The following is a 23026-nucleotide window of genomic DNA, read 5'->3' on the forward strand; positions in this document are numbered from 1 at the left end:
GTGTATTAAATTGCAGTCCAGTAGACAACCAAGGTCAAAGGCAAATTTTCTGAAAGTTTATATTAGAAAGACCTCAAGCTTTTGTATTCACAAAATATGGTCAAGATTTCCCCTTGGGGCACCCAACTCCACAGCATATAAACCATATATAACAATCCCTGCAAGCCACAGAGAGTGTTGAAGGATATTAATTTAGAGATTTTTACATGTTGTTGGGTCAAAACAGCAAAGCAAGGTTGCTTTAAATCTTCCGATAAAGCCCTTGGTGGGGTCCAAACAGTGTACTGGACTTTGACCTGGAAAACTGTGTTGATGGGCCAAGTTCAGACACTTTCTGGGTGGCCTTGAGCAAATCACTGCCTCAAAAACTCCGCTTCCCTAGGAAAAACAAAACAAAACAATGATCTCCCTTATGGCATTTGTTAGAAGAAGACAAAAGGTGGAGTTCTACAAGCTTTTCACCCTCTGGAAGCAGTTCATTGCCTCCAAATTACATCAGTGTGTTAATGTAAAGCTCCAGAAAGCAGAGGATCCCGAACTAAAAGATTTGTATCTCCCTTTCCTAGCTTACAACTTTGTACAAAGCTATATATACATTATGTATATATAATCTCTTTTTTCAGACTAGCAGTCAGGAGATGCAATGTTGTAAAATGTGAAGCAATCCGTGTCAGTCTGTTGGATATTCACACATTTATTTTTATTTTCACATCTCATCCACAGCAATATGGTTAAGGTGTATATTTAAGACATTTACTTTTGAGACATATCTACCAAGGCAACACTAAAAGTTCTGTACTTATTGCAGTAAGACTGTGTTATAATCAGTACTAAATGCATTCACAGTCCTATTGTGGTTTCTGGAGGCCTCCATGTTAAAAATCTAAAAACCAAAGTATGAACCAACTTCTCCTCAATATGAAAATCATTTGAAGTATCAGAAAGCACTGCACTGGCATTGCCACAGGTTCCTGGCAGTCCTAAACTCAGGTTTAAATGAGAGATGCTATCTAGGAAAACACGGGGTTCCAACCTACAGCAAATTGGAGGAGAGGCTTAAACTACACCTATCAATTCTCCTTTGCAAATACCCCTCTGAGCTGGTTTTCCCCAACCTATCTTAACATTCAGGTGTGGAGCCCACCAGGGAAATGCACAACAAATGTCCTCTGCAAATGTCTCCACAGCTCTGCATTAGGAAGATGTAGCCTTCCTGGACACGTCCCGGGCAAATATTGGCAACCTTGAGACGAAGTGATCATCATATCCTCTTGGATTTCATGATACAGAGGAAAGGGAAAGGAGAGTGTAGTTTCTGACCAAGGGTTCTCGCCTAGTAGTTCATCTTTTTAAAGAAGGCAGATTTCAAAAAGATGAAGGAACTACTAGGCGAGATCCCTTGGTCAGAAATACGCAAAGAGAAGGGAGTCCAAGATGGATGAGAGTTTCTTAAAGGTGAAATATTGAAGGCCCCAAACCAGAAAATTCCAACAAGAAAGAAAAGTAGGAGGCATCTAAGGAAACTGGTGTGGAGCTTACAGATGAGCTGAGATTAAGAAGGGTGTGTATAAAAAATAAAAATATGGAAGAAAGTGGAAATCACAAAGGAAAAGGATGCAAGAGTAACCAACAGTTGCAGGGAGAAGGTCAAGCATCCCAAAGCTCAGAATGAGCTCAGGCTTGAAAGAGAGGTTAAAAATAATTTTTAAAGGTTTCTTCGGCTATGTCTGAAACAAAAGGAAGAACAAGCAAGTAGTAGGTCCTCTGCATGGAAAAGACAGAGGAATGCTATTGGGTGACAGAGAGAAGGTGTAACTGCTCGGCATCTGCTCTGCCTCTGCCTTCATCCAAAATGAAAGCAGTGCCCAACCTGGTGAAAACACAATAAATGATGCAAGGAGGGAGCTACAGCCCAAGATGGGGAAAGAAGTGGAAAGAGAACACCAAGCTACTTTAAAGGAATTCAAATCTCCAAGACCCCTGATGGCATGCACCTAAGGGTACTAAAAGGGCTTACAAATGAGCTTGATCAGTTGGCAGAGCATGAGCCTCTTAATCGCAGGGTCATGGGTTCAAGTCTCAAATTAGGCAAAAGATTTCTGCATTGCAGGGGGTTGGACTACATGACCCTTGGGATCCCTTCCAACTCTACAATTCTATGAATCCTCCCTTGCAACTTCAATTCTGTCGCTCCCATTCTGCATAACCACTTTAATATTAGGTGTAGTAACCCACCACGTAACCAATCCTATGCATCTATTTACACCAATCTTGTCCATATGAAACATCTCAAATCAGGCTGCTAGTATTAGGACATGTGTAGTATTTGATTTTGCATACGTATGCAAACGAATTACATTTCACTAGATAAGATGCAACACAAAATTAAAACATTTAATTCACCGCATTTTAAATGAAATCTTCACCCAAGGTAAATTTCCTAGTTCCTTTCTGTCTCATTTATGTATGTCTATTACAAATTATACTTCAAGGCAAATAATCCTATCATTATCATAAATACTCTTCAAAACAGCTAAACATCCAGTCATTTCTATCATGCCAGGCTCTGACAGGTTTCCAGAAGAGGTTGGAAACAGTGTGTAAACAACTGCTCAGCAATTTTGAAAGTTCAGCCACATAACATTTATGGGTGGGCAGTTCTTCTGTTTGTGGGGAGTAGGTGGCCTAGTTGTTGAACGGGCTCTGTGTCTCAAATCTGTCAAGGCCCAAACAGAAGCAAGTCTGTTTACTTTCTATTAGCAAACTACCAAGATCTGAAGTCAGTGGTATTTTGAACTCCCTTCTCAGCAGCAGATGCACAAATAAACGCAACAAAATCTTTTTGAACTGTATGCTTGGGCATGAACTGAGGCACGAAAACCACAGGAAAGTGCCTGGCTCAAACGTCCTCTGGAGAGACATCAGCTCAGAAGCAGCATACAATATATCTTGACATTGTGCTGCTGGTGCAAAGTATGAGCAGTCAACACTTCAACCTAAGAACTGTATTTCATAACATGGCCCCCCACACGTGAAAACATTGTCGCTTTTCTTGTTTTCCTAGAAACACATTGTTCTTGTTCAATAGGCTTTCCTGGACAGTATACCTTGCCTGATCCTACTTTCTGCTTGTGTTGTCCTATCTATATTTCACAGAATCGTAGAATTGTAGAGTTAGAAGAGACCCCAGGAACCATCCAGCCCATGGGTAGGCAAACTAAGGCTCGGGAGCCAGATCCGGCCCAATTGCCTCCTAAATCCAGCCAGCAGTCCAGGAATCAGTGTGTTTTTACATTAGTAGAATATGTGCTTTTCTTTAAAATGCATCTCTGGGTTATTTGTGGGGCATAGGAATTCGTCCTCCCCCCCAAAAAAATATATATATAGTACAGCCCCCCACAAGGTCGGAGGGACAATGGACCGGCCCCCTGCTGAAAAGGTTTGCTGACCCCTGATCTAGCCCAACCTTCTGCAATGCAGGAAACGCAACTAAAACATCCATGGCAGATGGGCACCCAACTTTTGCTTTAAAACCTCCAGTGAAGGAGAGTCCACCCTGTAAAGCAGATTAGGCAGAGCGAGTGAGTGAGGTCACCCAGTGAGCTTCATAGCTGAGTGGGGAATTTGAACCCTGGTTTCCCAGGTTCTAGTCCAACACACTACTCTACAGTGGCTTGTCCAGCTATGAAAACCGAGGAATGTAAATTCAAAAAAGGACCCTAAAGCTTTAGATCCGATCTACGTTGCAAGTCAAAACATAGACAGAATGAGGTGCAAGGATGGCACTAGAGACCAAATGAGAAAGAGAGCAATTGTACAAAAGTTGCAGAAACATCTTCTGCAAGTCACATGCAAGTAGTAAGGGGGAACATGACATGGGTGGCAACAGTGTCAGTAGTGCCAAGCCTATTCCCATGCTCATCATGGGATCTGACACCTTCCATGTACAACATAAACATGAAACCGTTGAATTAAAAACGAACTTGGCAGAGCACAGTATACCTACTAGGAATAAGATACGACATTGCACTGATTCAGCAGCAGTTTAGGATGGTAATTCAAGTTTCCAGCTCAGGCCACAGTCAACTTCTTAAAATTAGAGGTGGTTTTTTTGCAAAAACTTTATTAAAAAATTTAGCTTATACCAATCATTCTCAGGTTGCACTGAACAGCAATTTTTCTGAAGTACATAAAACTTTCAGTAGGCACTCTAAAACAGGAGTTCTAGCCAACGTCTATAACACTTTGTGTTCATTGTTCTAAATCCCAAGAGGTTATTAAAAGTTTTGTATTTAAAATTCTAGGGGGGGTGTTATAAAAATTGCACAAAAATCCTTACCAACACCAATTGGTGTCCAGACTGGGTGCCAAACTGGTAAACATACAAGTGTGATTAAATCGCAAACTGAAATGGAACATAAATCCGATATCAACTTTTACAAATGAATTTGTTCTCATTGTGCTTTTCCAATCTAACTAAAATTATGCCGACACGTGAAAATATACTTTCTCCCTACCACACAGTGTTTTATCAAGCCTAAGCTTCTCTAAGGAAAGAAATGTACATTAGAAGTGAGGAAGAATTGGGTAGAATTCATTCCACTTCATGTCTTGAAAGCTCTAATTAAAATTCAATATTGCACTTTACATATGGGTTCTTATATGAAACTCCTGTCATGGCTAAGGCTTAAGGTTAACCAGGTTAATAGAGTCCAATAAAACAGCTCTATTGAATTATACCAAGCCACTGAAATACACTAGGCTGCAATCTGCTTCTCCTTTATTCTTGACCACTGTGCTAAGATCGAAGCCAACAATGTGTGGTTAGCATCCAAGAACTATTTATGTGCAGGATAGAAACTCCCAAACGCCACCCTTCTTCCCTTGATGAAAGTGCATATATTTACACCTCAAATATTTCCCTCCAGTCTGCTTTTCCCATTGTCACAGTGTTATGTGTTAACAGATCTGTGCACACTTGCCAAGTATCACTCAGTTGAAACAGAGACACTCCCCTCAATATGGATTCATTTTAGAGGGGTTGTTTTGTTTTTTTACTTGTATGGCCAAAGCTAGCTGATTTATGTCCAGTTGCACAACCACATGCACATGATTATAGCCTGCAGATGACTGAGGAATGACATGATAGTACTCCTCAAATACCTGAAGGCTGTCAAATAAAAGAGGGCAAACCCTTGTTCTCGGATGCTCCAGACGGCAGAACAAGATCTACAGGGGTTTGAGTTACAAGGGGGTAGGCTTTGGTTAAGCATTAACAGAAAGATCCTGACAGTTATAGCAATTCAGTAATGGCACCAATTACCTAGAGGAGTGGTGGGTACCTCCGCATTTGATATTTTCAAGCAGAGGGTGTATCTGTTGTGGTTATTTTAGCTCTGGGTTTCCTGCATCAAACTGGATGGTGGACCTACAAGAACCCTCCCAACATCTTGAGTGCAAGCAGAAGATTCCTCCATAACATTTCTCATAACAAACTTATGGCTAATATTTGCATTAACTCAAACATAAAAAGTATTATTTGTAGGAGGAAATATTTAAAGGATTCACAGAAGGCAGCTGAGGGTATCTGCTTCCTAATATGCATCTTGGGAACAAACTGTAACTTCATGTGGTCATCATGTCAACTATGCATGGCTTGAGACAAGGTCTCCATATCGCAAAACACAATGTAAGAACTAATCCATTTTATGGACTGTGTTTCCTAAGCCAAACTATGTTAGCGAATCACCAGCATTCAGAGCACAACCCATTTTGCAGTTTTCAGTCTTTATTTCCTGCAACAAAGCATTACAAATAATAAAAATGTGCATTCTTCTTCCCCTATTCATGCAACATATCCAGCTTGGGGGGGGGGCATAATGGATTGTATCAGCTCTCCACACTCCTCATCCACCTCCACCTGCACTACCTGAATGTATGTGGGATCTCTCTATGCATTTTGTAGTGTCCCAGGTCTATGCATAGGTCTGTTATAGTTGTGTAGGAATACATGGATGGGAAGAGTGTTTATAATCCCACTCCTAGGCATGAATACATCTTATGTCAAGTGAGCAGGGCTTCTACTGCTGTTCTGTTTGGGTCAGCAGCCTCTTAGTTCTCACAGTGAAGTACCACTTCCTTCACGTCATAAGATACATGACAGGATAATCTCCAAAATAACGCACACAAGAACTATTATCTGAAGGCCCACTAATATTTATTACCTGCCCAACAACATGCATCCACATAAATTTACATGAGAGCCTTTAACAAAGAAAGTGGCATTAAAAGCTCTGAATCAGGATGCCTGAACATAGAATATTGTGGTTATGGAATCAATGGTTCTGTGCTTTTGCTATTTGCTGAAAAATGGCACTGGGACTGGGCCAACAAACTTTAAGCTTGCAAGTTGCCTGTGTACTTTACCCACCTCCCAGTTCACTTTCAGCAACTTTGTTGTGCTGAGTTGCAAACCAGCAATCACATTTCTGCTTCGCCACATGCAAAATGCTGAATATTCAACCCTCTTACCCAAGCAGACCAGATTTTGTCTCATGAATCAGTTCCCAACGAAATGGAATCTTTTAGAATTCCACTCCACCACGTCATTTTGAACTGGTCTACAGAGGTTCTCAAAGGGACGCGGGTGGCACTGTAGTCTAAACCACAGAGCCTAGGGCTTGCCGACCAGAAGATCGGCAGTTCGAATCCCCATTACGGGGTGAGCTCCTGTTGCTCAGTCCCTGCTCCCGCCAACCTAGCAGTTCAAAAGCAAAGTGCAAGTAGATAAATAGGTACCACTCCGGCAGGAAGGTAAACGGCGTTTCCATGTGCTGCTCTGGTTCGCCAGAAGCGGCTTAGTCATGCTGGCCACATGACCCGGAAGCTGTACGCCGGCTCCCTCGGCCAATAAAGCGAGATGAGCGCCGCAACCCCAGAGTCGTCCACGACTGGACTTACTAGTCAGGGGTCCCTTTACCTTTACCTTTACCTAGGTTCTGCATTCTGTCTACAGGAATCTGTGCCTACTAACTGGTAAAAGGAGACTCTCCATAAATTTAGAAAACTGAAACCTTCAGCAAATGCCCTTTAACATGTTCTAAGAAACCCAGCATGAGAAAGGTTGGGGCAGCAGTGTTTGGTTTCTTCTACTACATAAACAGTAAGCAGGAATCTGCCTTAATAGCCCAGACCATTTCTTAAGCTCAGCAAGCACTGTGACTGGCTCCTACTTTCAGAGTCTCATTCAGGTCTTACCCATCACCCACTACTACCTGATCCTTCTAACTGGAGACACCTGGGGTTGAACTTTAGACCAGAACCAAGCAGAGAGTGAGCCAGGAGGGCCATTTGGTCTAGGCCTCAAGCTCAAAGGAGAACTCACATTTCGACACTTGTAATTTTTTTGGCATTTGAGAAGTTTTGCGACTATGCATATCACACCAAAATGTGACACCCACTCTCAGCTTAGAGCTGAATATTTTTTAGCAAGTAAGAGATGTGATTTGGTAACGTGTGTGTGTTTGTCAACGGACACAGATTTTGTCGTTTTAGTAAAAATGTATCAGTTCTGACAGCACAAGATTGAACAGTGATGAATGAGTCTTCAGACTAGTTGATTATATAAACAATCCACTCACTCCTTTTGGCAACTTACTTTTGTGTGACCTCCTCTTATTATATTATTCTTACTATTATGTCTACTACTACTAGGGGCCTCAGAAGCTGGAAGCTGCCCAGCCCTCTATGGGTCTGCAAGAGGGTCTACCTGGACCCTTCACTATACAAAGCAGGTCCTCTCCCACTCAAAGCTACTCTCCCTCCCCATAAAAACTCACCACCGCTTTCCACTGCGGAGGTTTATTGTCCTTCAATGCCCGCCCCCTGGCAATGCTTTTTATTTCTAAAATGAGCGATTAAACCTCGAGCTTGCCAGGAAACCTCGTAGTATGTGGGTGTTGGTGCTGCTTAACACGGAAAAGCACTCTGCACGTGCTCCGGAACACTCTTTTCTTTCTTGCAACTTAAGCCTGCTTCATGGCTGAATGCAGCAGACGTCCGCGCCTCGAAGCCCACGAAGAGGCAGTGCCCGACTAAGGGACAGAGGAGTGAGGTTTCTCGGGGAGGGAGCTTGGCTTGGGAGCCTCGCGGGCGCCCCGTCGACCTCGGATGTTCGGCCAGCCAGTAACTGCTGGGCCCGACGACAGGGGTCCCTGCAGGTCTTGGCAGAGGACAGGCGCCTCTCGGGAGGCTGGCGTTTCCCCCCGCGCCGCCGCCGCCGCCGCCTCCCTCGCTCTCCTTTCATATGCATATTCGCCAGCGCCCAAGCAACGTGCCCCCGCCTCCAGCCCCCGTCCCCGGCCGCGCCAAGGCGGCTCTTCGCAGCCCGCCGGCCTGCGCGCGCCCTGGGCCCGCTGCTCGGCTCTCTCGCCTGCCCGCCTTGCTCTGTGCAGCTGCGGCGGCCCGCGCGCCCGGCGCCCTTCCCCTTCCCGCCCCGCTCGGCTCTCCGCGCGGCCTTGGCTCTTCACCCCACCCAGAGGGGGGGGGGAAAACTCACCTCCTCCTTGTTGGTCCCCTCCTGGAGGCCGGCGGCGGCAGCAGCAGCGCGCGGCCTCCCCGGCTCCGCCTCCCGCTCGCTCTCCGCCCCGACGCGGAAGGGAGGAAGAGCCGGCCCGGGCGAAGCAGCAGCAGCTCGGCTTCTCCGTTTTACGCGCGGCGCCTGGGAGCAACCCGCGTTGCAGGTGCGCCGGCGCGTTGGCTCCGGCTGGCTTTCCCAAGTGCACCGAGCCGCGCTTACTCAGAAGTCAGCCCCCTTGGCTTCAGCGGGGTTTACTTCCAAGGAAGTAGGTTTAGGACAGACTTAGTTGGGCATGCTTGGTAGAGGGACGTGGACGAACTCACTGGAGAGAGGCATCGTATATTTTAGAACTATCCGCTCCATGGGGCTTCCTGTGTAAGATCACAGCCCAAGCGGGCTAATTCACGGCAAGACATCTACACGATCCCTTCGTGTTCACGAAGCAGGGCGCGCAAAACCCAGCTTGGCTTTTGTCATCACCGCTAATCCGTACATAGAGCACATAGTCTTCAGCATCAATGAACATTCATTCAGAGAGCGATCTCTCTCCCCCCCCCCCCCCGCTCCCCAGGGAAATCCCAGAATCTTCAAACCTGGAAGTAGGTGTTTTGGTTTGTGAACTTCGCCTTGGAATAAGAACATGTTCTGCTTCCTGTTGCGTGTGTTCCATTTATAAATTGAGTCCCCCGCTGCTATGGAAAAGCACGCCTTGTAACGGATTAAGTTCGTAAACCAAGGTACTACTGTACTTTGGGTGGCATTCAACTAAGTTTTACTCAAAGTAAACCCGCTGAAACTCATGAACCTAACTTAAGTCATGTTCATTAACTTCAAAGAGTCTGCTCTGAGTAGAGCTTAGTTGAATGCCACTCTAGGTTATTACAAATTACTGAAAACATCATAGGGTCCTGTGACACCATAAGGAACAGAAAATTGATTCTGGTGTGGCGTAAACATTTGTGGGCTGGCTGAAGCTCATTAGATACATTTAGTAAACACTAGAGATGCATGTTTGACTATTGCAGAAAGCAAGAACGGATTGCAAAAACGGAACCATGGGTGGTTGTGCTTCTCTGCTTCCCACTGTCCTCTGCAAGCGGAAGCGCCAAAATATCACAAGATTGGGAGTTCTTGCAAGTTTTTAAGTGGAAGCAGGAAGTACAGAATAATTGTATGAAAACAATATATTGTATTCACAGTATGTAGTCCTTTTCAACCATCCATTATAAAAATCTTTAAGCTTTCTTTATACTGTTTACACCACTGGAAAGCCAGATGTTGGATGCAATCCTCCAGAGGAAATTCTGTATACTTCCTATTAATATATACAACACAGATGCTTTTCAGTGTCCCTACCTTTATTTGGAATGTGTCTGCAGAATAAAGTGACATGTATCACACAATCCTGGTCCTGACCTCTGAGGATACCCTATAAGTTGGTCAAATAAAGTTTTGTGAGGTGTGGTTTTGTGTGTGTGTGTGTGTGTGTGTTTTGCAGAGCTTACTGGTAGTAAGTATAAAACAGGCAAATCCTCAAGTTAGTTTTTTTCTTTCTTTGTTTCTTTTCCTTTTGGCTTAATCAGAAAGTGTTTCTTAATTTAGAATTCCTCACTTGAAATACCTTTCCCCTCATTCTAAGAGGCCTAGTAGCCACAGCCCCCAGGAAAACTCAACTTCAAGCCATTCAAGTGAGAACAGTTTGCAGCCATAAGGCTTGATACAATACCATTTTCTAATTGGCCATCAGGCTGCGGACAGATATTGTAACAGTTTCTTTAGAATATTTTTCTACTTCTGTTAATTTGCATACCAATGAAATAAAAAAAGAGCACTTCCTGCCAGTAATTAGTTAGACCCCTGCATTTAAAGAAAGCAAAAGGCCTCAGCATTATGGCAGAGGGATGGTACCAAGGAAGCTGCAGAAAGGAGTCACTCCTCTTTACACTCGGAAAGTGCTTTTGATTTAAGAGTTTCAGGCTGGCAACATTCTACCCCTGTGTGACAGGGATTAAAAAATTTCCTGGTCTAATAGGGTTCCCTCTAATGAGTGCTTTCATTACTTCTTTCTTCATGGCAAATCACCGGATCTGTCCTAGATCCAGCCATGCTGTTCTGGAGATGGGTGTATCCCCCGAAGAGCAATGACAGTAGAGGAGGAGTGAGATGGACTAAAGTATAGGAATTCAATTATTTCTTGGCCTTCTTGGCAGCGTGTCGGAACATTTCGTCCACAAGCCACCCGGGACTTCACGGTCCAATCGCTTACATATGAAGGGCTACACCATTAAGCCTTTCTCGGATGGCCCTGAACAGCCCTCGTGAGTCTTCCCTTGCTGTTGCTCCTGATTTCCTTCTGTTTCCCCTGCTTGCTGTGGCTCCCTTGATGTCATTGGTTGATCTACTCAGGTGTTCTACAACAGCCCATATTGGCAAGCAAGTTGTGACCCTTCTGGCTGCCATTGGCTTAGCTGCTCTGATGTCACACAGGTCAGTGTGCTTCAGGGACTGCTGGAAACTTTGAAATCTGAATTCTGAGGTTGAGGAGCATCCTATGTGAAAAACAAACCCCTTCATATATGACAATATACCATAAACTTTCAAGTGCCACCTTGTGAATGCAGTTCACTAGTAGCCTCGGGGAATTTTACCAGGAAAAGGCAGAAAATATTTGATGCCTACAATAAATAACCTTTACAGTGGTACCTCGGGTTACATACGCTTCAGGTTACATACGCTTCAGGTCACAGACTCCAGAAATAGTACCTCGCGTTAAGAACTTTGCTTCAGGATGAGAACAGAAATCCTGCTCTGGTGGCTCGGCGGCAGCAGGAGGCCCCATTAGCTAAAGTGGTGCTTCAGGTTAAGAACAGTTTCAGGTTAAGAACAGACCTCCGGAACGAATTAAGTACTTAACCTGAGGTACAACTGTATTTACAAGTTCCATGGTGTGTAGAATTTGTAAATGAGCTATGGATCTTTTGCTTTGGATCAGGCTTAAAGCTCCACCTAGGACAACAAACAAAAGGAGTTACCTTTCTGATATAACCATAACTTAGAAAGTATATGAACTCCCAATTTCCAATGCGTAGTTATAGTCTGAGTGGAGGCTGGTCTGTAGGGGCCAACAGAGCACTATGCAAGTAACCTCACTCTGCCCTTACCCCCAGTTTTTACTTACAACCATTCCAGGGGGTGGGACTAGCTGTCAGCTACCTCCTCCTTAGTCTCAGCTTCCTTCTAGGATTCAGTGTGGAGGAGGATGGGGAGAAAAATCGAATCACTTGGCTCTGCCAGTCATTGGCTCTGGCTCCACCCACTATTGGCATGCCCGCCTTCTGCCTTACCAGTATCAGTGGGCACCAGCAACCACTGGGTTGCATACTGCTCCACAGTGCTTTATCGTCAAGATGTAAAAGTGTCTCTGAACAGATAAAAAATGAAAAATAACATGTTGCCACATGTAATTCTACTTTTTATTTCCTATACCTGTGGTTTTCAACCAGTGTGCCATGGCATCCTGGGGTGCCTTGAATGATGGTCAGGGTGCCGTGGGTGACACTGGCCTCTGTCCCTTTTTCTTTCTTTCCCTCCCTCCTCTGACACCCTCTCGTGTCTCTGCCTCCCAAAGGCTTGCACAGCTGTTCGTTGCAGCAGCCCTGGCCACAAGCTCCCCAGGCAAATGGTGTGTCTGGGGTTGGCCAGGGGGTGTTTTCCAGGCCCCTGTGGGGCAGTGTGAAGAGACACCTCTCTTTGGGGCAGGGTGGGCAGCTCAGAGACCAGGAGTGGCAGCAGCAGCTGCCCGGAGGACTCCCAAGGAGAGGGGAGAGAAGAAGAGGCTTGGGGGAACACTCCACAAGGGAGGGTGTTTGGAAAAGGATGAGAGGCTGCTAGCTCTACAGACAAGGGTGACATAACTGGGGTCCTGAGCACCACAGGGGTGCCGCAGAAAGAATGTAGTTGGTCAAGGGAGCCGTGGACTCCAAAAAGTTGAAGACCTCTGTCTTATACAGCCATGGTTTTAATGAACAATTTATGGAGACTGTGCTGAGGATCATAGTGGCTTTCTTGCTACAAACTTCTACTGTACATGCTCAGCACACCTTCAGACTCTCTTTTTTACTACTCAAGGGGTTTGGGGATTTTTTTAGTTGTTCAGTTGAAAGGAGGTTGTATATTTGCAAGGAAAGGAGTGTTGCCTGCTCTTTCCTAGGTTTTTTGGTCTGTGGTTTGTTTACTTTGGGAGTGTGGTGTTTTGACACGTATTTGGAGAGATTATTCTGAGATTCGCCAATTTTTCTTCTTTGAAATAGGTATTTTGTGATGCTCAAAACAGTTTCTTAGATTTCCAAATGTGACCCCAGGCTCCCCAAAGTTGGGGACCCCTGTTATACACCCTCACAGAAACTGAAATTATAACTAAATGTCACATCATAGAATCATGTGTATATCTGGGAACTGGGTTAGGAAAGTCAAGGGGTAAAAGTCTGGTGTAGGTTAGTTAGTGATGTTCTCTCAGTATTGACAAGTTAGGTGATCTGCAGATCTGTAGAATTCTCAAACAGATGGCACAACTTAGATTCTGTCGAATTGTGACGCTCTGGAAGAATGGCTGATCCTTTAAAAATTAGAAGTTGCCGGCAACCCTAATAGAGAACAACATTCTCTTTCACCTCTAGATGCTCAGATCAGGTTGAAGCAGGTAACTCATATGAAATAGTCTTACTAGTTGAGATAGACCTACAGGTCAACAACCTTGTCACAGATAATCACAGCACTGGTTGTTTTGAGGGGCATAAAAAGCAATTCTACAATAATCTGTTAACTCGCAGCTTCTGTCAGTAAGAGGTGTGTGGAGAGCATGGGAAGAAAGATGTATTGAACGATGGCCTTTATAACACATCATGGCGTTATGTGCTATAGGGGGTCAGCTGTGCATTCTGTGAAAAAGTGCTCCTTCTTGCTGATGTTGTTTTAAACATGATTCCTGGTTTGCTCCTTGTAACAAGTAAAATAATAAACAACGCCTTTCCATTTCTGCACAATTTGTGGCATGATATATCTGTCAGTTTTCTGCTCTCTGAACTGAAAAGTCTTGAGGAGTTGTTGTTGTTCATGCATTTTAATCATCTGTGCTCTCCTCTTTAATGATCTCAGGGCTGGTCTCACCATTATGCATAGAGGGTGAGGCCGCTTGAGAAAAAATTTCCCTGGTGGCAACCACAATTCCCACTTGTGAAGTTTAGGTGCTGGAAGCCACCCAGAGTAGTGCTGGAAACCCAGCCAGATGGGCGGGGTATGTATGTATGTATGCATGCATGCATGTATGTATGTATAAATAAATAAATAAATAAATAAATGCTCCTTTCCGCATACACAAACACCCACAGTAGTGGTAGCTTTGGCATAAACTCTTTGCACATATCAGAGATAATGTGCATTCTACAGCAGCTTATCAATATTGCACCCAACATGTGGGGAAGCATGAAGCAGAAATGCTTTGGGGCAGCTCCACCATTGTTGGAGGACGGTACGGATGGCGCTGAACGTAACATCCATGCATCCTGACCATACATTGTAATGTTACAGTATGCATGGCATTACTTTCAGTTAGAACTTCCTGTTTTAATCTGGATGATTAATCAACTAAATCTTTAATCACAGATTAAAGTCTTGCTGTGTTTAATCAGTGTGTTGTGACTGAAAGACACACCATCTTATAAGCAGCACAAATGTGCCCGCTTCCTTCACCTTGTGTTGGAGTTGAGAAAAGAAATGTAAATATGGGTTTCTAATTTATATCCCAAGCTAATGGTTGTAACGGTTCCCTTTCAGTTCTTTTAGGAATAAAGCCCGTAGGAAACTGGAATTCTAATAAATGCAAGTATGTCTTCTACAATACTGATGAGATTTGAAATTGTTTCCTTTTCTAAAGATAGTTTGCCTCTGGTTTTATTAGGGGGAATATCAGTCATCAGATGAACACTGTCCTTCCATCATTATCCTCAAAAAGTAGATATACTGAAGTGAGGGTTTGTCATTCTTTCCATGAAGGTATAGATAGATAATATATTAAATCATGTATTAGAAAGTTATAATTAATTGTGATTAACTGTGATGGTACAGCTTAAAATGAGCAGCTATCTGATTAATCTTTAATCAGTTGGCAACCCTGCTTTATATTACATATATCACCTGATTGAATAAATGTTAGGGTTAGGTTCTATGTAGCACATGCAAAACTTCTCTTCTTCCTCCCTCCTACAGCCACACCTCCCCACACAAAAATCTGCTCCCGAGAGTTGGGGAGATGTGATCTATTGATAGCTTTCCACCAGTGGAATGTGGCTAGTGTCCCCCCAGAAATGTGCTCCACCCCAAGCTAATGTTTTTGCTAATTCAACAGCATTCCCTCCCCCCAAGTGGCAACAGCAAATTCCTCTCCCCCTACTGCTTCACATTATTTATCAATATTGAATGCTTCCCTCATTGCATAGCCCAGTCACCTCGTTATGTCAGCTCCTCCAGTAACTTTTATTTACCACTTTTGTAGGTGGTTTAAAAAAAAGAAAAAGAAAGTACTTGTAGCCACATAACCTTTCAATAGGTAAATGTAGGTCTATAAATCTCAAGGGCTATTATTAGTCTAGTACATTTGGTATATTAAAAAAGGGGGGAATCTCTTCCCACGACATTACTTGTAACAATTTTCTGCTTGTTTTCAATTAGTGTTACCAATTCAGGATTGGACAGCCAGAAATACCTGATCTCTGGTGAACCGACTGGTAAGCTCACGAGAATGGAAAAATACAGTTATTAATGAACCACTGACGTATTTACCTATTTAACGACCAGTAATTTAATTATCAATTGAGTCTGTCTCATGGATCTTGGCCCACCTCACTGAGGAATTTATACTTTAGGATGTTAAGCACACTTTGTTCCGTCGAAGAAAAAGCACAGGTGGTTTTCAGGCAGTGGTTTGTCTGAAGCTATATAAATAAGTAAGCAAACGCTACATTTTTTGCAATAATCCCAAACACCGACTCCGTCAATCTACAAAGGGACAATGGTAAATGATTCACTTGATGGTGTGTGAGTTCAAAAAAGTTGTGTAAGATGTGGTCCTTAGGTGCATAGTGGAGCATCTTTCTAAACAGGAGCCAAACTTATAATCCTCCCATAGCATGGGAATCTCTGCAACAGAGCTAGGAGATCTTGCCCTACAGGACAATCCTAACCACATCTATTTGGATGTAAGCCCTACTGAATTCACTGAGGTTTACTCCCAGGTAAGTAGGGTTTGGATTGTCCCCTTAAACATGCTACCCCTATTTCTTTCATCCTCACAGCACAATGTTGCAGCAATACCATCTGCACACCATATTTCCACCTGTATTACATCCTTTGAAGATACTTGGGGAAACTTCAACAGGTGCAAAATGTGGCCTCCTGAATGTTGATGGAAACCAGGAAGTCAGAACATGGAACTATGTCAACTACACATCAAATTTACCTGCTTTAGAATTAAATAATCTTATTTGCCTTGTTTGTGGCAGACCGCATAATGTATCCCTGGTAGCAAAGCAGTGAAGCACTGTGTTCCTGACTAACTGGTAGATGGCTATTTCTCGATAGGCTTGCCCTGTTTTCTTTAGCGTTATTTTCCCTACAACTTCCACATTTTGTTGATGGCAACAGAAGAGAGGGTCGTTTTGGGGCAGAAGTATTCAATGCACTCGTCCCATTAGTATAAGGATTTATGCTTGCACAAGGGAATTTACGTCCCTCCCCCTGCTGCTGTGTGTGCCCAGTGCCATCTCCCAAATCTGCTCTGGTGAATTAAGGGGAATCCCCAAAACAGATTTAGAAGACACTATGGGTGATGGGGAGGAAGAGAGGAGAGATTTCCTGTTCTGCAAGACTAAATCCTTGTGCCAATGGAGTCCCCTAGTTTTGGAATTGTGCCCCCTCCCATAAAAGTTATACTAGTCCCATCATTTATGATTTTTTTAGTTGTGATTTCTTAAAATGCACCTGGCTTTCAACACATCTTAATTGGGATACTGAATTTTTAACTCTTTGCTCTCTCTGTAGATTCTTAGTTTTAAGGTTTAATTTATTATAGTAGTTTCATTAGGGTTGTGTGTTTTTTAGTGTAGTAAAATGTTTTAGGTGTCCTTGTTAAGGCCGAAAGGCAGTCTAGAAAGGCTCTTTGAAATAAAATGTGTCAAGATAATTTTGGAACTGAAAGCAGGGAGGAAGGAAGATCTCATTAACCTATGCCAGCAAGAGATGCTGGACTGCATCCAAGAGCTTCAGAGGGATGCTCACATGGCATCACATGACATGCCACTCAAGCCCTTTGGCCATATGATGGGTGTGGACATGGAGCCTGTATCGGAAAAAGAACCTTTCATGTTAGAAACTCAGGGCACACCGCAGGGACTATACCAGAGAGTGCCAAATTAAGATACCAACATTTGCTTGCAATCATGTGGCATGGAACAATCACAACATAGGTATGAATGAGCCAGAGTGATTTTTTTAAGAACAGGATCCAGAAACGATGTAATTGTTTGAGGGACTTTGCTTTGTTTTGTTTAAAGCTTTTCTCAGGCATTTCTCTCCCCCCCCCCCGATCTAATTCTACCATTATTATGGGACTTTGCTTCAGAACTAAAAGGAAACAAACAACTTTGAACATAAATCTTCCAGAAAGGAAACCAATTTTGATATTATCAGACTTTTCCTTTCCTTTTTTTAGCAGCAAACGGGGTATTTTCTCTTGTTGAAGCAATGATAGATGCTTAGTGTTAGAGGGAGAGGAAGGTGCAGGGGGCATATGGGGGATTGAGAAAGAGAGCAATGGAGGCCCAGTCCACTTTTGGCACAAACCTTGATCACCACGCTATGCAGCCCCCAACAGAATGGTCCCAAGAGAATGTGGTCTTCAACAGAACTAAGGTTAACCATCCCTAGGGATAAAGCAAAATGTAGAATCAACTTCCCATTTATATCTGCATTAAGAAATTAGCTACCTGTGTGTGCATTGATAGCCAAAGGAGTGGCATCCATGATCTCCAGTGGTAAGTGATGGGGAGGAGATGGCAAGAAACCTACTGGACTTCCATCACTTGGAATCTACAAAACCCCATAGCTTTATTCAGAAATACTACATATTAAGAGTACCAGTCCGAAACTACACAAGGTGGGATAGGGCAGCTAGGAGAAGCAATTGGCCTCATGGGTACCACCTTCAAAGTATGAGGGAAGTCTGCTTTTCAGAAGTGTCAGCCAAGGGTGGATGATGATCTTGTTTTTCATTGGACAAAAAAAAAAATCTCTCTGAACTTCTCCCTGGCACCATGATATTTCTCAGCAAACAACTATAATAACAATTGAGCACATCACATCATCTGGATTGCATTAAGTGGCAAGGGGAGTGTTGGGGAGCCAACAGCCAAGGTTTAAGACTGAAGTCTATCAACACTCATAATTTTTATGTCGGGAATTTTTATAAAATACAATGACACTATTGACCCCAGAGAGCCAAATGTAGCCTTCATATATATTTTTACACTTAAATGAATGAGAATTTCAAATTCGTATGAGCAGACTAAAAGAAGTATGTTGTTATGGAAGTGGGTGGGGAGGAGGCAGAGAGTTACCCAAGACATGGCACAAAAATGAAATAACTTGGTGCAATTTAAGAACAGCAATTGTTCCTGTTGAAATCTTTTTGGGGGGGGCATTGCAAGATGTGAAGTGTGTTTTGTGATCTTTGGCAAACAGAAGGCACTACAAAAAGAGAGGAGTTGAAATAATCACACACTTGCAAGTTTTAAAAGGCAGCTTCAGTTTAATTCACTGGTTTTGAATTTAATATCATATCAATACATTTTTTGTTTGGCTGGGGTGGGGGTAGATGCACACAATAAAATCCTCCAGATGCACGTAAGTTCCACTGACTTTAATAAACTGAAATAACTCTGTACCTAGTAATGACCATAAGGCAACTATTTTCCTACAAACTGTACAATAGCAATAATGCCCATTTCTGCATTCTCTGCATCCTGTTGACTATTACAACCACACCTATTTAAACTCGAGTTCTCTGGCAAGCTCATGGGTCTTCATGTTCCAGAAACATTTTTTGCTTCAAGCTCCACATCTGAAAAAGCGCATGACTTGGCCTATGTCTTCTTGTGAACTTTTGTGTGTTTAAAAGCCGTGCTCTTCATGTTATGAGTATGGATTTTCCTTTCCAAGTTATGTGCATGTGTATCTCTTGGTCAGCTTGCCAGCCTTCCTGTCAGTATTGTATTGCCACGTAAAAACTGGAAGATAAGACAGAACAGAAAAGACTACCACATACTGAGTCAGAAGACTGATCCATCTAGCTCAGTATTGTTGGAATAAAGACACTTGACACCAGTATTTTAGGTTAATGGACTAAAATAGGCCACAACTTTATTGGTTACAGAATGTGAGTGGTATTGGCTTAAGCACTGGAACTGAACCAACTATTTCTGACTCCTGCCCGCCTGCAGGAAGTCTCACAAGGGTTAACCACCAGTAGGGGGAGCCCTGTCGATGCAAATCAACTCGAGCTCCCCCAGGGTCACCGATAGGGGTCCTCCATGGCCCTAGCCCCCGCCTGGGCTTTGGACGGGGCCACGCCTCCCCCCCCCGATTCCTTTAACAGAATACCCTTGAAATAGGAGGGCTAGGTGATGGACACTACCTCACCTCACCTCCAACCGAATACTCCAATGCCTAACCGCCAAACCTTACAAAGTTGTGATGATTTGCTACGAGGTAGGCAAAAATCCAAATGGCTGGTGCCAATTTGCCAAGTGGAAAAAAATCCTACCTGGCCCTTTTAACAGGCAACCAACTGAGGTCCATAGCAAGGTCAAATAACTAAAAGCCTAATCTTAGGGAGGGAGGGTGGGAGAACTGCATGAGTGGGAACCAGAAAAGGGGGCAAGAGCATGCCACGCCCCCTGGTTGACCAGATTTGGTCAGCCTGGGGCATGATGCAGAGGGGACGTCCTATGATGCGGCGGCTAGACACACACACACACACACCCTGTGAACGGGGCAGGTTCGTGTCCAGACTGCAACTCCATTTCCCTGGGGAAGGGAAATGGCTTTCCAGGATTTTCCTTGGAGAGTCCCAGGCCTATCTGGAAGAGCAATGTACAAGCTTGGAGGGCCTACCCAGAGTAAATGGAAATGCTTAATAGTGGTGAGATGAACTGGGGACATAAGGCATTAGGGAAAGAAAATTAAATTGAACAAGTATGACATTGGAAAATATACCGTATTTTTTGCACCATAACACTCACTTTTTTCCTCCTAGAAAATAAGGGGAAATGTCTGTACGTGTTATGGAGCGAATGCCTGCGGGTGGCAGGGGGGATCTGCTGCAGTCGTGAGCAGAGGATCCATGGTTCCCCTTCCTTCCCTCCTCCGTGGTTACAAAGCATGGATCCACATGGATCCTCAGGATTTTTGCATTGGGCTACTCCAAACTCACTGTCAGATCACATGTTTGTGGCCACAGCATGAACCACAAAATTCATATATCCACTATTTCGTTTAGAATATTTTTTTTTCTTGTTTTCCTCCTCTAAAAACTATGTGCGTGTTATGGTCTGGTGCGTGTTATAGAGCAAAAAATACGGTACTTTATTTTCAATTCCCAGCAGGGTTCTAGCAAGTGGAAGGCTCCCCTTATGAGTAGGAGGTTTCAGGACAGAGAAAAGAAAAAGCAGCATGTGTTTTTTTTCTTATCAAAAGAAAAAACTTTGGTTTATGGGAAGGTTTCTGGAGATTGGGATTGGGAAACTGTATTTTCCCTTCTCCTCCTTTCAGAAACTTTCCCATATACTGTAGCATGGGGAGGGGAGTTTTTCAGCCTCACAGCACCCATGCACCCCTGACCTTAATTGCCCACCTCCAGTATGCTGTCAGTGGTAGGAGCTCAAGCAAGCCAGTTTCCCCTCTCACCTCACCTCTTTGAATTTCAAGAATGAGGGGTAAAGCCCACTATACATCTCCAGGGCTGGCATTATGACCTAGCATCATTCTGAAGCACATTTGGTGTGGGGGGGGGGAGCTGCCCTCAGTGGCAGCCACAATTAAAATGGTGAGGCCACAATTTTTACCCCAGTTGTGAAGAATACTACTCACAACAATGCTATGTCATGACATAATGTTGTTCTGGGCATCCTGGGGAAATGGCCAGCAGCTCAAAAAAGTGTGAAGGAGCAGCATTGAGTTTTCAGCATCCCTGCCTTTGAAATATGCCTGGCTCACCTCTCCACAACAGCTATAACGCCTCCGCGCCCCCCGCTTTTTGTGAATGTGGAAAGCCCACATTAGTATTTTGACAACACATGCTAAGCAGCCGAGGGGTTTCCTTAGTTCAGAAGTCAGTCAGTAGATGTATCATATTTGCATATAAAAGCATGTCTTAGATATAACAAATATGCAGGTGAGGGAAGAATTTGGTATTGAGCAAATTCCCCCACCCATTTAGCTATGATCATTTAGAGACCTAGGGTTGCTTCTCATAAACATTTTGAAAAGACCTAGGTGTCTTTTCCAAAGGTCATAATCACACCTTAAGCACCCAAGAAAGAGTCCTGGGTTTGGTTTTGTTCTTATGCACTGGGTTGTAGTGAGCCTCTTGTAACATATAGCAACTGAGGCAAGGATGGCCTGCACAAAAGGGCTAAGTACCTTTGACCAAGGGGTTGGGACTGCAAGGAAAGACAACTGAATGATGGACTCCCACAGTAATGATGGACTCAACACGGGGTTGCCTAGAAAAGCGGATGAGCATGGGAATGAGGCACTCCAGCCCTGGAAATACAACTTCCAGGGAGTAAACTCCAGAAGTGAATGCAGGAACAAGGCTTGCCAAGGCAGGTTGAAGGATGCGTATTGAGAGGACGGCTCCAGCCCTTCCCTCTCCTGCTGCTTTCCATTCTACGCTATCTTCTACCTCCTTTTTTGCATCAGATTCAATTGCTTCAGCACCATTCGATTCTTCTTTCCCACTTTACTGTTTCTGGGCGCCTGCCTTCCCTTCTGACCCTCTTACACCCAGAGAGAGGAAGCCAGCAAAACAAGCAAAACTTGCTGGCACTAGCAGTCGTGTTGGAGGCTGCTCCACGAAGGAGAATGGGGTGCTGTCCCACCATTCTACCCTCAGCTTGGCCATACCTGCCCACTGTCTTACTTACAACCTGTCATTGGCTCTGGCTCCACCTACTGTTGGTCTTCCCAATTCCCACCCTACCAGTCTCAATGGGCAATAGTGACGCAGTGACTGAGCAGTGACAACATTCCCTGGCACCTTGTAATATGGTTTCCTCCATACAGCAAGTCCAGACAAAGGTCCCATTTATCCAATAGGTTTCCATTTCTGGTTTGCTGATGGCAAATAGCAATGTAGGTACAACTCTGTGTCCATTCAAAGTGTAGGAAAATGTGCAGAATTCCGAAAAAGAATCATAAAAAGTGTGTTTGTGTGTGCTTGGATAAGCCAAACTATAGCTGGCTTTCCGTGCACAGAAAAGCTGTTGTGGGTTTTTTTTAACTTTGAAAAGTTTTGTAGCTTCTTGTGAAAGAAGAGAATGGTTGAAACACTCTGTGGCATTGACACCACTGACTCAAAATGATACCGATAGGCCACTGTAAATGGAATACCTGGAACACAGGAAATTAAGTGCTACAGTTCAACAAATATCATCTGTGGATACATCTGTAAGCTTTCTTGTATCACTATGAAGAAAACGTTAATGCAAATGCAAGTGATTCAGGTGAACAAAACGATATCTTTGCAATCGTCCATTATTGGAATCGAATGGACAGAGGGGGGAGAAGGAAGGACACTGCCAAAATGTATGTTAGGCATTGTCAAACTAATTTCCTTATACATGGTTTGAGTCTGCTACCAACCTGGCCCTGTGGGCTTCAAGCTTTGGCCTGAGCCAGATTATGAGACTCAGCACACTCACCTTAAATTGTGAGTTGATTTTCAGGTCAGTGGTAGTAGAAAAATAAGTCAGTGGAGTGAAAAGACTCACTGACAAAGATTCTAAGGCTTTTGTAATTTCTCATGGAAAGGAACATAACCAAAAGGAAATTACTGCTGTGGTCACCCTACATACATTGCTGTTGTTTAAATCAAATAGCTTGGGGCTAATTCAAACAATCTACTTTTTGCACCTTAGCTAAATGGAGTGTGTTGTGTAGCCGCCGTGACAGTCAGCTGGGATCTCCACAACATAGCTGTCAACTTACAGATTTGAAAATAAGGGACCAGCAGCCTTGAAAATAAGGGACCAGTAGCCAAAATAAGGGACCTGCAGCCTCACCTTTTCCAGGCACTCCAGTCTTCCTGTCCTCCTGCAGTCTGGTCAAACTCATGCT

The 23026-nt window shown here is 43.8% G+C and overlaps 1 protein-coding gene across 2 annotated transcripts in view; it reads right to left on the reverse strand.

Annotated features, from left to right (window-relative positions):
* The window catches only part of GTDC1 (glycosyltransferase like domain containing 1), a 231244-nt gene extending 222556 nt beyond the window's left edge, over positions 1 to 8688 (reverse strand). For both annotated transcript variants that reach the window (XM_082198810.1, XM_082198808.1), the window contains exon 1: positions 8558 to 8688. The gene's annotated coding sequence lies outside the window, so the exon portion shown is untranslated. The remainder of the gene's footprint in view (positions 1 to 8557) is intronic.
* Between the last annotated feature and the right edge of the window lie 14338 nt (positions 8689 to 23026).

Source organism: Podarcis vaucheri (genome assembly GCF_965113315.1).
Source record: "Podarcis vaucheri genome assembly, chromosome: 1".
Classification (NCBI taxonomy): domain Eukaryota; kingdom Metazoa; phylum Chordata; class Lepidosauria; order Squamata; family Lacertidae; genus Podarcis; species Podarcis vaucheri.